This window comes from Miniopterus schreibersii (genome assembly GCF_964146895.1).
Source record: "Miniopterus schreibersii genome assembly, chromosome: 11".
Taxonomy (NCBI): domain Eukaryota; kingdom Metazoa; phylum Chordata; class Mammalia; order Chiroptera; family Miniopteridae; genus Miniopterus; species Miniopterus schreibersii.
In genome coordinates, this window is record NC_138111.1 from 50,110,219 (window position 1) to 50,127,860 (window position 17,642).

The following is a 17,642-nucleotide window of genomic DNA, read 5'->3' on the forward strand; positions in this document are numbered from 1 at the left end:
ATTTTATGATGCCAGTATATTAACACAAACTTCTGATATTAAAAGAAAATAACTGGTAAACATTATTTGAGAACACAGATGCAAAAAAAAAAAAAAATAGTAAAACAAAATATTAACAGAAGAAATCCAGTGATATATAAAAATAAGTATAATACATAATGAGCTTATCCCATAAATGCAAAGTTGGCTTAACATTACAAAAATAAATCAATGCAATTCACCACATTAAGTGAATGAAGGTGAAAATTGTATGATAATCTTAAGAGATGCAAAAAGATTCAATCTCCATTTATGATCGTTAAAAAGTGTCAGCAAATTAGTAATAGAAGACAATACTCTTAATCTGATTTAGAATATCTCCTAAAAATCTACAGGTAACATTATAATCATCAGTGAAATGGTGAATGCCTCCTTCTGCATTCAAGAATAAGACAAAGATGCCTTGTACCACCACTTCTAGTCAAACATTGTGTTGGAGGACCTTATTTATGCAGTAAAGCTGGAAAAATAAATAAAAGGAAAGGAGATTAAAAGGAAGAACTAAAATTGACTTTATTGTTTGCAGAGAAAATTTGAAAAGAATTTACAAAAAACACTATTAGAATTGAGGGAATTTAGTAAGGTCATATATATAAAAAATATATATATATATAACATATATATATAACATATATATATAAACATATATAAAAATAAATTGCATTTTTATATACTAGACAGAAAAAATATGAAAGAGAAATTTTTAAATACTATTTAAAATCCCATAATTAAATATAAAATATCAATAAATAAAAGTAATGAAAGATACATAAGGCCACTAAACTAATAGTCACATATATAGCTGAGAAAAATTAAAGACCGAATAAATGGAAAGTGTATAGCAAATGATAAATCCCCTCCATTGCTGGTATGAATCCAAATTTGTACAATCTCCTAGGGAAACAGTTTGGCAAGAACTACTCACACTGTATATGCACATAATCTATGACCAAGCAGTTCCACTTTGAAGTATAGTCCCAAGAGAAACGCATACTTTTGTGCATTAAATAATACACAGAATGTTCATTCATAGTAGTATATTTGTAATAGCCCCAAACTGAAAGCAGTATAAAGACCCATTAAAAGTTGAATAACAAATAAGTTGTGATATATGCATACAATTATTTATTACATAGAAATACCAAAGAATACAACATCTGCGTAATAAAGCAGCATGCATGAATCTCAAAGACATGCTGAGTGGATGAGTTTAGAACAGTCTTTGGAGAGGCACATTAACTGGAAGGAGGCATGTGGTACCTTCAGCATCTACTAGAAATGTTCTATATATGGCTTCAGGTAGCTATTACATAGGCGGAATACATATGAAAAAAATGTATCAAGATGTGCTCTTAAGATTTAGGCACTTTACTATATTTAAATTATATTTAAATTTTTTAAAAGCCAAGGGGATAGGGCAACAGAAAAGAACAATTCATCTTCTGAACCACAACTGTCTCTTACACAAACTGTCCTGACTTCATGGTCACTCAGTATTGCTAATATTAATGTACATGCATGTTTTCAATTAATTATTCACCAAAGCACCAGATCCTAAGATACTTATTGTTCTTTCCTCAGTGTTTAACTCCTTGGCTCACATGTAATATACATACAACAATAAACATAGAAGCCGATTGTGAGGAATAAATGGTATGGCATTTATTATGATCATATAACCCAGCACAGTGCCAAGAAAGAACATGCTTTAAAAAATACTTACTAGTTTCCTTCCCTTCCTAGCAATATATACAAATTTTATGCTTAATATGCAGAATTTACAGCAAACTGCTTCTTTCCTTCTACAGTGAAATTCTTTCTGAAATGCATATTTCCTTTTAATAATATGGATTCCTTGTAAAGTATGATTCGTAGGGTATCACAGAATTGTTAGTGGTCAAATAGCAAAGGTTTGAACAATGTTGAGTTTCCATTTAAAAGTGAATTGGTGATCTTCTAATTATTGCAATGCAATGATATCTGGGGTATAAACTTGATTTTTCACCTTGTTTTTAAATTAATTTGGTTAAACAACAATAGCTAAAATATATAATAGAAAATATTTCCAAACAGGAGTGATGAAAGTCTAATTTGATTAGATATTTCAATCATTTTAAATGAAACGTAAGAGACTAATGTTCTGAAGTCATTACTAAAATTCTATCTGTTTCTATTATAATTACTTCTAGGTTATGTGGCATAAATAATGTTTTCTTTGCATAGATCTGAGGCAAAGGAAGGTTGCTTAAAAGAGATAGACAATTAGCATTCAAAGTAGCTGAAACTGAGGAATAGGAGAAGCCCTTGTATTTCCTAATCAGAAGTAAATGGCATGATTCCAATATGAGCCTTAAATTGTAATTCACAGGGACAGACACAAAATTACTAGCACTGATTTGTGATTAAACTGCTGTTCACATGAGCAACTCTATGAAGTGTATTTCTCGGGTGAGTAGCATCAGGAATATATTCATTTTATGATGAGAAATTATTTTCTCTGGAATGACCAGAGAGGTCAGCTAATCAAACATAAATTCATATGGCTGATAAAAGAGGTGAGGGGTTTGTAACTGTGCCATGAGATAAAGAGCTATTCCCAAGGATGTAGTCATCTAGAACATGATACTGTGTTATTGGGTCACTTTTTCATACTATACAATAATTGCTCTTTAAAAAGATTTTCAAAGTTGACTGGATTATCCACATAATTTTACTAACTCTATAGTTTACATTTAGCAAGTTGTCTGGTGCATGGGGGGGAGGGGGGGAGAGAGAGAAAGAGAGAGAGAGAGAATATCTTCCAAAGACACCTTATCTATGTCATATGAGAATGCAGAGGTGATTGATCCCTCTGTTTTGACACATCTCCACATACTTTTCTTTTACTGAGATTTTATACAGTACATATTTTATTTGTATTACAAATAAACCAAAGATAAATTTGGCCAAAAAATAATCTGGACAAGTTTACTGCTGCTGCCCAAAGAAAGAAAATAGTAGCATATTTCCATAAGATAACAGCTAATTTCTATTTTTTTTAAAGAAAAAAGTTTACACATTTATATATATCTAGGTGTTTTCTCACTTGCAATGGTCAGAACATTCTACCTGCAGTGGACTCTATGGAGAAAGTAAATACCTTAAAAGCATTTTCAAAAGGTACATAGCCTCTCTAGCCAGCTACAAAGGCGGATGGAGTGGGAACCTTCTCAGCAGATGGGATGGTGTAATGTGTCTGGGGCTGGGGATTTGCATGAATATGAATTACAAATAGCACAGATAACATGGTGCTCAAAAGCTGTTAGGAATCTTGAATGTCAAAGTCATTTAGCTGACATTTGGAGGGACATAATTACCTTAAGAACATGGAAATGGGTTGGTCTAAATTGCATGGGCAGAGAATCACAGAACAAACAATGGCATTGCTTTGGCAATAATTGTGACAAGTGGGCATGGCCAAGGAAGCCAAAAATGGCACACATTAATGCAGTGACATTTTTTCAATGTGTGCTGCCCTTTCAGAAATATGCATATGAGGCCTAAATAACCTCTGACCCATTATAAAATAACAAGAGACAAAAAAATAAAATCTACCATAAGCCCTATTACTGACAGTCTAAAGAAAAGAGTTCATTCACATTTCATACACACAGCTTTACATGTTTCAAAGATTTAAAATGCACTTAACATTACCAGACTTCAAAGTTTCATCCTTTGTAGTAGGTTTACTTACAAGTCACTAATGGTACCTAGAGTATTTGCATTGAAAAGACTGACATTTCCTGAGTGTAGAATATGATGCTGTTAACAAAAATAATTTCCTATGTTAACATAAATTATCAATCAAAAATTAAACATGAAGTTATAAAGAAAAAAAACTTTTTCCACCAGGTTCTCATTTATTCAGGTATATAAAAAATGATATTTGAAATGTTAGACACTGTGAGATCCTACGGAAGTATACCAGGCATGGTCTACACAATAATAGATAAATTCATGGATCCCTGGAGGAGGTAATTTACAACATGTGGTAGAGAAATACAAGACAGCATATTTTACTCCCTAATTTTTGTCATGGGTACTAGACCTTCAGTATAAACTACGATATGAAAGGAGACTGCAAGAAAGTAATGCTTCATTAATATTTCATCAGATAATTCACACGTAGTTTCTGAAATATTAAAATTCAACACTAGTGATGCAATGAACACTTTAATATCTATCCACTAAAAGGGAATTTGTGAACCCTAATTAATATTTAATTTTCAAAAGTGAACGAGATACTTAATTTTTTTAACAGATCAATATTCGGAGCCCAGCACGCAGAATTCAATTTACACTTCTGTTTACCTCCATTCTTATGCCAGCCCAGGTGAACCCCAAACTCATTGATCGCCATTTTCCCCTAACTTCAATGGTGCTTGCTGTCTACCCCACAGCATTTAACACTTATTCACTCCTGTATTGTTTGCTAATCGTTCATATGCACCAGTATTTCCTCCTTACAGGAACTATATAGATTACTTATAAAATTATTAATATTATATTAAGGATGTAACCGTTACTGATAGTATTTGTTGATAGATTGGCAAAACACTAGTTGTGTGTGGTGATAAAAACAACAAACGTATATGATTTCACTTATAGGTGGAATCTAAAGAACAAAATAAACAAACAAAATAGAAAAAGACTCATAGATACAGAAAACAGATTGATGGTTGCCAGAGGAGAGGAGGGTTGTGGGCTGGGTGAAAAGGTGAAGGGACCAAGGAGCACAGATTGGTAGTTACAAAACAGTCACAGGGATGTAAATACAGCATAGGGAATATAGCCTAACTAGGTACGGGGCCAGGTGGGGACCTGAAAAATTAGAGAGGACACTTCATAAAATAAATTATTGTCTAATCACTATGCAGTTCATCTGATACTAATACAGAATAGTATTGAATGTAAACTGTAATTGAAAAATAAAAAATAAAATTATAAAACAACAAACATGAATTGCCTATTGTATGCTAAGAATTGTGTGTTAAAACATAGAATAAGAAGACAAATACCATGCAGTCCCTCTAAGGGGAAGTCACAGGCTGTGGAAAAGTCAGAAAGTAGACAGAGGGATACACAGAAGTCCATGACTGACAGACAGATATGATAATTACTACAACAGAAAAACACTGTTATACCCAGCAATGGGGAAGAGTCGAGGAGTTTCTGCTAATGAAAGCAATAAAACCATTCTCCATAGAGAAGCCTATGCCTTAATCATAAACCATTTCAAGGTCAAATTTCAAGAATAATTCAAGATTAGGACAAATTCAATTGACATAACATTTGACAGAATGGTGGAAATAAAATCAATATTAGATTATCTTTAATTTAATCTGAGTTGAACAAGTACTGAAGCCATTATAAGATATGTTCAAGGTATCCTGGTCTAAAGAACTAATTCTGAAATACAGTCATCAGAATCAAAACCAGTTTATTCATTCACTGTATGAACACTAGAATAAAGAAGTGCAATAAAAGACACCCGTCATCACAGATTTGATCATTACTTAATGATAGAGTCCTTGAAATGTCGTAAGCATGTACAGTTTAATACTTTTGATACATACTATAAACTCTCTTTAAAGAAGAATTTTGTAAATATACACATGCCCACCTGCTGTGTATGAATGTGGACAGCATTACTCACTAAAGGCTATAAAGGATGTTTTTTAAAGTCTTCACCAATTTGACAGTCAAAAACAACCTTTGAAATTGTCTCAGCTGATTATAAAATTGCACAGGTTTTCATAAATTAATTGATAATATGTATTTCAATTAGTAAACTGCCTGAGCAAAACATCTGCCTATTAGTCAATTGCTGGTACCTGTGGGATTTAGCCTGTAACTTTTATAAATATTGTCCCGTTAACAAAATGGACTTTGTGCTGGAACCAAGCACTTCTGTTCATTTCAATTATTTACCTCTTTTTATAGAGATTTATATTTTACCTTATCAACTTCAATCCATTTAACCTATTTTTCTTATTGATATAATGTATAAGATAAATACCTAACTTGATTGTCTCTCCTATCCTTATCATCAGCATAGCAGAAGCACCAAAACTTATCTTTTTATTTCCAATAGGTATATATATATTTTTCAATTTCATGTCTCACTGAATTAGGAAGAAATTCTAAAACAATATTCATAATTGAAATCATCTTCATTTCAATAAAAATTGCTAAAATGTTTCCCTTTTAACTGCAATGTTAGCTAGCTAATAACTTACGTGTGCATTTTTAATGAAGTTAAGAAAATATTAGTATTAGGTCACCAAGATTTTATTTTTATCAGATTGTACTTATTTTAGAAAACGTATTTCAAGCATTTACTAAAATTGCCATTGTATTTCTTAGTTTTATATATTGATAGAATATAGTATTCATTTTCATAAAATTAAGTTCCCATTTGTATATAATAAATAAATTATTGATTCAAATTTATATATCTGAATAGCTACTGGAATTGATTTACTGGTATTTTATTATACAGTTTTGTATGTACATTCCTATGTGAGATTTATCTGTTGTTTTGTTTTTATGTGCTGTCTTTATGAGGTTTTGGGATTAAGGTTTTTAAAGCTTCATGCAATAAATTTGAAAAAATTTAACACTTTTCTATGTTCTAGTGCAATTTTAGAATGCTAATGGTTTTCTTTGGACTTAAATCACTGCCTGAACTTAAGTACATTTTGCCATTTATAGATGGAACATTTTATTAAAAGTAGGGAAATGTCTGAAAATATCTGGAGGATTAGTGAAAATCTATTTGTATGACAGATAGAAAACAACTGGGACTAGGATTATCCTAACTTTTCTTAAAAATTTCTAATGATCATAAAGATTCTCAGGGTGTCCAAATTTCTCATCAAATATTGAGGAATATATATGGACTCCAAAGAAACTTTCCATGCCTAGTAAACCAAGAAATGTCATTATTTAAAAATATGTAAAATATTATTATGTATGGCCCAGAGTTCAGTCTCAGGAAACCAACAACCATAATTACAATCATATATTTATATGAATTTTTTTGTTTGCACTGACTCAGGTTTCTCTTTAATGTAGACCCAGACAGCAAATAAGGCCCCACACAGATTTTATACCTGCCTTTCCATGCTAACATAATACTTGTTTTTTGTTCATGTGCTTTTTTTTTTAAATCACTATACTCAACAGTGTAACACTTTCAGTCTGGAGCTACATGGAATGGGTTTATTTTTCAGTTTAAAAATTAATACTTTTACCATATTCATTTTAAATAACTAATGTGATTTGTACATCTGATAGTAGTTCCTTGGTATTAATTATTCCCCAGAAGGTAATTTCTGTTCATGTATAATTAACAAACTAGTATGTACATGAGGTGTCACTTGAGTATTTGGCAGCTTGTCTTTAAACAAATAATGTTTTCTAACTACTGCACTTATTTCACGGTGCTATTTTCCTTTTTAATGCCTTTAAATCTCAGATAACTACATAGAATAGGCTCACACTGGGCGCCTAACTGTGGCATGACAAACTTAATTAAAAAAGAAGAGATATGGTGCTGTTGAACTTGTGGGAAAACATTTTCAAATTTTAAACTGGTGACTTTCAAGCTTGTGAGGGAAACACAATATTGCATTCTTTGTCTTGCAGACTATGGCTTATGCTTGTACTTATGCGTGCGTACACGACTGACGTCACTTGGCTCAAAGAACAATGCCAACTTATCAAGACATCCATGAGAACTGCATTTATGGAATTCATTTAGCTATTTCCTTTTGTATATATTCCCTTGAAATTTCCTTCTATTTTAAAAAAGTAGAATTATTTTAACTTTCTTACTTTGGAATTTCTCCAATTTGACTTGGTCAATATAATTAACTCTTTTGTGTCTTTTGAGTTTTACTTTCTTCATTTAAATAAGTTCCACTGGATTTGATGATTTCCAAGATCTGATGTCTGTGTAACAAGATCTAATTTGTAGTTAATAAAAGATATTGGCATTTTAAATCACATCAATGATCTAAAGTGAATTCAGGTTTTTTTGTTTACTTGCGCTTATTCATAGCTAATTTATATAAATCCCCTATCTCTGAATATCTGCATATGGAAAATAATGATAGTAATAAACCCTAACTTACATGATTGTGGGGAAATTTAAAAAGATATGTCTATAAATGCTTTCATAGTAACCAGCATAGTGGGTGCTCAATAACTATTATTATGATGATGATGTTATTCTTCCTTCATCTTGATGGGGATGATTTTATTCAAGTACTAATATCAATGGAGGCATGATATCCTATAAAACATTTTTTTTAAAAAAAGAAGGTACAATCACCTGTATCATTTTAGTTAAATTTTATTCAACTGTCATAAAATTTCTCATGTGTGTAATTTTCAGATAGATTTAACAATTCCTTATTTTAATCTCTACATCTTTATTGTAAGATTGCTAGACTGTTATAGGCATAGTGTGGCCAATTTTGAATAAGTCATTTTGATGGTCTTATGATTTTTGTCTTACAAAAGCTAAAATAATGAGTGCTGAATTAATGTTAAGTGGCTTCTCAGTGGGCTGGATGATTATTCAATGAGTCATTACTAACAAAGCAGAGTCCACAGAGAAGAACAACTCAGTGTATAAGTTAAGCTGTTACAATTGTGCCAACTTTTTGAATAAAGAGATAGGAGGCATGAATCAAATTCACAAGTGACACAGAAGAGGGTGTAAAAATCAGAAAAATAATAGGTTAGAATTACAAGGGATCTTATTAGTCTATAAAAATTGGCAACACTGAGCAAGTGAAATATAACAAGGACAATCAAATACCAAAAGCAGAAATACAAAAAAAGAAATTTGAGGGAAATTATTTCTCTATCAGCTACATGTGAAAAGAATTAAGGTTTGGATTGACTACAACCTCAATGGATGAGTGAGGCTTCCTGGTACATAGATGATCGATAATTTGTGGAATGAAATAATGATCCCACATCACTAACCAACATTAATCACTTCATGTTCTATATTCCCATGTCTTTGGTTGCTTACCGTCATTTTAGAAATTACCATTGTGTACCTTCTTTAATGACTTAAGCTCTGTGAGAATAGGGGGCACATCTGATTTGTTTTGGTGTGCTGTTCCATTACCCAGTGCCAAGTCCACTGATAGTTATTAAATGGTAGCTTAAAGAGAATGGAAAACAGAGAAAGCTGTTCTATTACCTTCTTGCAACAAAGATATGCTTATTTGGCTAGAGACTTTGAGATGCTTAATCACTCAAAGGCTGGATTTCAATCTCAAATCACTGGGTTTCTTCCAGGATCATATAAGTTACACCAAAAATAAATAAATAAATAAATAAAAGAATTGCAACTATTTCTGCCTGAAAGCATGTTCTTACCCTAAAAGTCATATGAAAAACCCAGAGGCATGTTACTGACAAATCACAAACATTGCTGTAGAAGTTTCTCGAATTATACATTTCAAATATTTTGTATTAGGAAACAAAGAAATAATAACATGACCTAATTCTAATGTCTTCTCACTTCTGGAAAGCTGGGTAATCCATTTGTCTGAGAATATCACAAATAGCTTCTTAAATCTGTGTTCCTCTCAGAGAAACAAAAAAAGGTAACTTTACTTTCTCTTTTAAGGCTTTACATTTGGGGCGTATAGGAGGATTGTGTTAATTTTTTTAAACAATTTGACACAATGCAGCGTCCACAAGAATGAATGTGATGAATTGGTGAAAGTCCTACACTGAGGTGATGCTGGCAGGCAAAGGGCCCCGTGGTTTGTCTACTGCTGTCATCACCTGCTGGCTTAGACCAAGCAGCAGCAGCTGGTTCTTTGCACTTCAGTTGAGGAGCAAAGAGTTTATCAGTTTTATTCATATCAAATTATCCACATTCTTTGAGAATAATCCAGAAGGATAATAAACAATGCCTTCTTCACCTTTCAATGTTAAAAATATTACATTGCTCTTTAGAATACAGAATATACTGTGATTATGGAATCATAGACACATTGTAGGCCTTGAAGGCTAACTTAAGGTTGCCAGATTTAGCAAATAAAATTATACGATTTCCAGGTAAATTTGTGTATCAATAAACAAGTTTATTTTTGTTAGTAAAATTATGTTCCATTCAACATATTTACACTAAAAAAAAGTTATTTGTTGTTTATCTGAAATTCAAATTCATCTGGGAGTCCTTTATTTTATCTGGCAACCATACTCTAAATTCACATTCCAATTTTTCCACCAACCGCTTCTTGCTAGTGATTTAACCTCTCTGAGCCTGGAAAATTAAAATGAACATAGCTATCTTGCATGATTTTTGAGATAATCAAGTGAGACATTTTTGTGTTTCCTGACATGAATGCCAAGTCAGAAATAAGCATACCTTTTAGTCTAAAGGATATTAATAGTCAAGATAAGGTTAAGCATATGTTGTGCTAACAATGTCCAAATCTCAATCTCCTAACATAAGAAGTGTATTTCTCGTGTGTGCAGGATTCCATGTAGCCTCTCAGTAATCCAGACTGCCTAGATGTGGTAGCCCCGCCATTTCAGCATGGCTTCATAATTGTAGGGCACGAGTGACAAAGATATAAAACCTGTGCCAGCAGTTACACGCTGCAGTCTTGAAGTGATATACTTCACTTTTGCACACAGTTCATAAACAAAACTCATCACATAGGCCCACCTAGCTATAAAGGGGCAGCAACATATAATCCACATATGCCTGGAAGGAGAACGGAACCCGTGTGGGTGAACACTACAAGTCTTTACCACAATATTTACCATAATATTAGAAGCAGTGATAGAATCTAAAAGTTAGATAAGCACTCAGTGATCCAAACTTGTTCCTAATGTGAAAATCTCTTCCAGAATGTCATTAGTACTCCATTTCTTGAATGTTCCCAATGACATGGGACTCACGGCTCACTATTAAAGATTTCCTTCTTTGTTGAACTTATTAAACTAAAGTCTACTTCCTTACAATTCCTAAAATTTGCTCCATTCTGTGGCTGTCACTGACAATGTCTGTACTTTATATTAACAACAAAAAAAATACAGGAAATAAAGTAAAAATTGAGATGGTATAATTGTGTTAAGAATGAGGAACAAACACTTGAATCAAGAATAGGTTACTTTTAAAAGCTAAGAACGCTCAGTGAAAATTACAGTATATAATCAGTCAATTAGAGTTTCCTTTTAATTTCTTAGAAGTTACTCTTCAGAAGGTGAGGATAGAGGTGCAGTGCAGTGGAGTTTATTGCCTTGCTTTTTGCTTTTTGTTCTGGTTGTTGTGTGTATGTACTACTTTTATTTTGAAAGAATAATTTTATATGGAAAATTTATAATTGCAAAAAAAGAAAGCTTAATTGTTTGGGCCTATTTTAGGCTAAACTTCTAAATCTATTAGCCAGGTAAAAGTATTTAGTGCACCACATATGGTAAAAAAATAAATAACTAAACTGCAATGATGGCAGTGCCTAATGTTTTAAGGGCCTGACTTTTTTTTAATTCATGGATGAAAATAAAGATAGCAATATATATATTTTTTTGCTTCCCATTTGATTTTTCCTACTGATTAGTATCTGGGCTTAATTTTCTTTCTCATCAGTTTCCTATTTTGTTTGTTTAAACCTTTCATGCATGTTGGAGGAAAATCATTGAGCACTTCAGAAAAAATAGAGAGCTCTATCTCTACTGGACCTACTTTTAATTCTTCATAAGAAAATAAGCTACTGGTAGAGCTCATTTCAAATTATAAGAAAAGATTCAATAATGACACTGACTAAAAGGGGACTCGAATACACCTTGAACATTATACCAGGGTGAAACAAGAAGTTTAATAATAAAAGGTTATAGTCTGTAATTGTTAAGACACGATATTAACACAGCTCATAAATGAAACATGCCTTCTATCAACCAATTTATCAGTCCCTTAGACATCAGTTGACTGCTTATTATAATTCCCTCTCTGTTCCTTCCATCTCTATACCCTGCTTACAGTTGTTCCATTTATTTCAAATTGTATTATAACAGAACCACAGTCAGCTATAGTGTTGTGGAAATACTGCTCGAAATGGGACTAAGAAAACAATTGCTTATTTACTGATACACAGACTAGAGTAAATCATGTTAAGTTTATGAACCTCTGCAAGTAAGGAAATCTACCCTATAGAGTTAGTGTGAGGGTTAAATGAAAAATGCATTGCAAATTTATAACTTAAGTTATTGCCCCTAATATTGTAAGTACTCTCAGAGTACGAGTTCGCTACACTTTTTGATGTCCACAGAGACAAAATGTTTCAGAATGAATGATTAAACCAGGCACATCTTTACTATCAACAGCCTAGACAAAAAGTTAAGTTATGGAACATGCAAAAAGCAAATATAAAAATTGAAGAATGGAAATTAATGAGCCCTTGAAAGATATAAAATATAAAATAAGCAGTGCTGAAGTTCATTCCTTAATAAAAGCAAAAGACTTTTTCCCTATAGAGTCTATGTAAGCACTATTCCTAGAATCATGCTTAAGAATTTCATAAATATCTCACACAAAGGTAAGAAGTCACTGTTGACGTCAACAAAGCCTTTTTTGGGAGATTTCAAGAGGCTGAGAGAAACAGATGTGAATAAACAGGCACGACCACATCTGTGGTGAGCAGTGTTGCAGATACTATGAATGGCCTCACTTTCTCAGCGTGACCCATAGACAGCCTACACATCTTTATCTGCCACTTTTCTCTATGCACTCCTGCCCGAGGACTACCACTTCCTACCACTCCTTCACAGTGGACATTCCAGGAAAACAAGCGGGTGCAGAAATTCCTTTCCATTACTGCTAGCTCCTGTAACCCTCTGCTGTGACTTGTGAAAGAGCCGGGTCGTAGAGCACTACTTGATAAAAGCCTTAGCTGATGACTCAAAGACACAACTTCTGCTAGTCACCACCTCAATTTACATTTAAGTGATGTTTCTCCACCACGCAGAGCTCGCGAGGATCACAGTGGAGAGACTGAGTGCCTTCTCTGGCCTGCACATGTGCTGGAGCACCCGCTGGAGGCGGCCATCACTCTCCCGACACAGCCCTCCACAGGCGCCTGTCAGCAAGCCCTCCGCTCCCTTCCCCTGCTGCCCTCTCTCCTCCAGCACTGCAGTGCTGCCGACTTGTTCATCCCCTTGCTCCAGAACTTACGATGGCCAGTCCTCGTGGTGGATTATCAGAGAGAGAAGGGAGAAAGGAGAGGGTAAAGTCTGGTTCTGGTGAAGAAGTAGAGAAGGCAGGGGTCCCCTTCACTGTCTACCTTCTGAAAGGTTGTCTCCAAAATATGAAGATGTGCTTAATGTATTACCAAATGTTAGCTGTCTCCCCAAACTTCTTATGGATAAAAAAAAAAAGAAGAAAAGAAAATGGAAAAAAAAATCTCTGTCTTTTTACCTAAATTGGATTTACATTGCCAAAGTCCCCTCAGGCCTATGGATTTCATAGTAAGGTAGGGGGTGTGTGTGTGTGTGTGTGTGTGTGTGTGTGTGTGTAGAAAGGGAGAAAAGGGAGAGATGATAACCCTTCTAAACATATCAAAACTACTTGTAAGAATCTCTGCTCAGTGACACAAAAGCACATGTCTAACATTCTTCCCCTTTGCTTTCACTGAATTTAAGCTTCTCCATGAGGTATAAACACATGACTGGCCTAACAGATGACTCTGAGTTGCCTTAATGCCTTTGGAATTCTAACCATTAATCTAAGCTTAGAACAACTAAGCATATAATTGAATAACATGTACTCCAAATGGACAATGAATATATTCAGTATCATTTGCCACAAATATCACTACAGATATTAATATGTATTAATAATTTTTCTAGAAAAAGGATGCTCCTGAAACTTTTTCTCCTCAACTTAACCTAAATTCCTGGTCTTTTATCATTAGATTTTTTCTTGCTTCTTTCATAAATAAAAATCACAAGACTTCAAAGGAAAATACAGGGAGGGAGGATCAGTCCCTCTTCCTGAGATATAATCTTCATTCATATCAGTTATAAATATATGACACAAACTAATGGTGTTTACTAATAAGTCTTTGTATGCTGCTGTGTGTTTTTCTGAACAGCACAATTCTTAACTCTGTTAAGTACTCTTTCTGCGCATAGCTCCCTATGTCTTCAAAGCTATTTCTTCGGTTTAATAATGCTTTAACACTAAGATAATTTATGCAATTCAGCTGTATTATTCATTGAGCATTTGCTATTGTTAACTAGTAATAATTAATTATTCAGATGAGGAGCTGAGACTCAAGAAACAAAGGCAGTTGCTCACTGAGTCAAAGCTGGTGTATTTCGTGACTTAAAATACAGTTGTCTCTCCATTCCCCAGCCTTCTTCTTTTAGAATGTGAGCAGTACTTGCAAACCACAAACATTCTGGAACAAAGTAAGTTGGCTTCAAAACCTGAAATTTCTAATTATAAACTGCATGATTTTAAAAAGGTTTTAAACTCCATAAACCTCTGTTTTCTCATCTGAAAAATAGGAATAAAACTAATGTTTTAATAATATTTGGAAAGAATGATAGTTAATGTATGTATAGTATTTAGAGAAATAATAGATGCTCATTAATAGTAGCTAATGAAAATACTGGAGGTAGTTTACATCTATTCCCTTCCCTGAGAGTACTGATTACCATTAGACTGGGAATAAATTATAAATCAGGTGTCTACACCTAGCTAAATTTAAAAAATGGCTATGTGGCTCTCTAGAGATAGCTTAGGTCAGTTCTGAAAAAAAATGACAAAAGTTTTTCTTCTGATAAGTGAGACAAACAATAAGGAAGTGAAAAATGAATAAGTAATAAAAATTTCAGGCAGTGTTTAGTATTATGAAAAAGACTGAGTCTTAAAAAAGAAAGTAATGAACTGATGATATTAGGGATGGAGAGGTCTATTTTGGGTGGGGCAATTAGGCAAGGCCTCTCTGAAGAGGTAACATTGGAACAGAGACCTGAATAAAGTGATAGAATAAGTCATAAAACAGTAAATATAAGGGTACAGTAAATATAAGTAAGGCACAGAGGCTGTAATACGCTTGCTATTAAACCAAGGAGTAGCGGGGAGGACAGTGGGAGGATAGTAGGAGGCTGTCAGAGATGGGAGGGGCCGGGTTATGTAGGCTTCTATGAGCACTTGGATTTATTCTAGGTGTGTTCAGAAACAATTGGAAGGTCTTGCTGAGAGCAGTGATACCCAGGTATCAGCGATCAAAATCTCTCTCAGGCTGCTGAATGGAGAATAGCATCTTGTTTTGGGGATAAACCCCTGTGTGGTCAAGCAAGGGAAGTGAGGGGATGAACCAGGTTGTCACAGGCCAGGTGAGAGACAGCGATGCTCAAAGCTAGACTGTCAGACCAACTGATGAATGCAGTCTGTGTGAGACAAAGAGGAATATGTGGCTTTTGCAGGAGGGTGTATCTTTTCCCTAAGCAATGGGATAAACCGTAATTTCATTCACTGAGATGGAAAAGACTGAGGAACATGTTTTATAACTGTCTGACCAACTAGATATCAAAGTGGACTTAGTAATAGGAAGTAAGATACATAAGTCAGATCCTTAGGGAAAGACTGTTACTAGCGTTATTAATGGGATTCGCCAGCTCACAAAGAATTCCATGTGACTGAGTAAGATCATTCTTAGGAATGACATCCAACGTGGTCTTTCCACAGTCCCCTAGAGGGCACACAAATCCATTTGGGTCCAGAAAGAAAATATCAGACCATAATTTCATATTTATTCTTATACTTAGTTAATATGATGTGATTTGATATTGATGCATGCCCCATCAGTCATTTATGCATCACACTGTCCTGGGGTAGCTGTGGGAAACAAAGAGGTGTGATGGGCAAAGGCTCACTTTTCTTTTTGTTTATGTTCTGGTTTCATCATAATATGACGCATTGTAGTTTACTTATGTCTACACACATAAATGTATATAGATAGTTTACCTAATTTTGAAAACAGCTTTTTACTATAAACATTTAATTTGGGGATAATTTTAGATATACAGGAAAGTTACACAGATAATACAGTTTCCACACACTCTTCACCCACTTCCCAATGTTAACGTACATGATTTTAGTACCTTTGTCAAAACTAAGAAACCAACCTTAGTACATTGCTGCTAAAATTATTCAAGAGAGAAAAATGATGATCTACTTCGATCCAGCAAGAAGTCAGACTAAAAAAAAAAAAAAAAAATCAAAACAACCAAAAAGACTATGTAAATGTCATTTTATAAGAATTATTTTTTACAATTAATTTTACCCTGAGTAGATATGAAACTTTAAGATATTGGTTAATGATTCTATAAGGCCATTAAAATTATCAAGGCATTTTAAATAATTTAAAATTAGTGCCACTGGCTTGAGACTGCTTGAAGAAAATGTAGGCAAGAAGCCATTAGCAGTCATCTTCTAAACCACAGAAACAGCCGTGAACCTGTGGTGCTTTGACACAGAGATGGACACCACCACAGTGCAGGTAAAGGGAGCTGGGGTATCCAACTGTCAACACCAGTAGGCACCAGGAGAGCCAAAGTCATGTGACTTGGTGTCATTGCATCTGATGCCTTTTCTACAACAATTATTCTCTCCAGAAATTGTAAGAATGGCAGCATCTTTTTTCAAGACGAAACACTCAAAAGCTACCATAAAGTACAGGCACGAGCCCTCACCTAACCTTGTAACACTGAGAAAGGGTAAGTATTCTGATTTTACCCTCCAAATACCTATCCGTCAGAATTACAATCTCTGCGATGGAAACAAGAGCTCTCTAGTTTCTCTGACTTACAGTTTTCCAAATTAGTGCCTGTGGCCTTTCAAGCATCACAAGGCAATCAGTGGGGAGTGAATCATGTGCTAACCAAGCACTTAAAGGGCAGAAAAACTCACTGAAGTGAAAGAGGATTAGTAAGGGTGGAGGAGAGCACCCGCCCCGCCCCCTTTGGGTGAGCAGATCTGTGATTAGTTATCAGGCAGAAACCCACAAGCAATTAACAGCTCTGACATCAGGGGACTAGCAAATATAAAACACTCAGCTCTAAGAGACGCTCAGCAGAGAATCCCCTCAGGAGTTTAAGGTACTGGAGAGAAGCTCCATGGGAAGTGGGTGGACTCCTGCCAAAACTCCATTAGGATGGGGGATTTTAAATAATGAAAATTAACTTGCTGGAAATCTGCTCCCAATTCTTATTTCAGCCCCATGGTTAAATGTAATTAATGGTGGTGACCTGCTAATGACTGCTTTTGATAAATGACATCCAGGATAACTATTTTTTATAAATAGAAATTTAAAGTGAAGAAAACTAAATGATTAAGATAGGGGGGTTAATTATGTAGGTATTATAAATGTCAAATTTGTAAAGGTAAATTACTATTTTTATTATTTGAATTGTCATTTTACAGATTTGGAAAGCATTTTGAAGGTGGGTTGGAAAGGGCTCATGCCATTTATAACAGTACCAAAAACCCCCCAACCTTGCATAATTCCATTTTG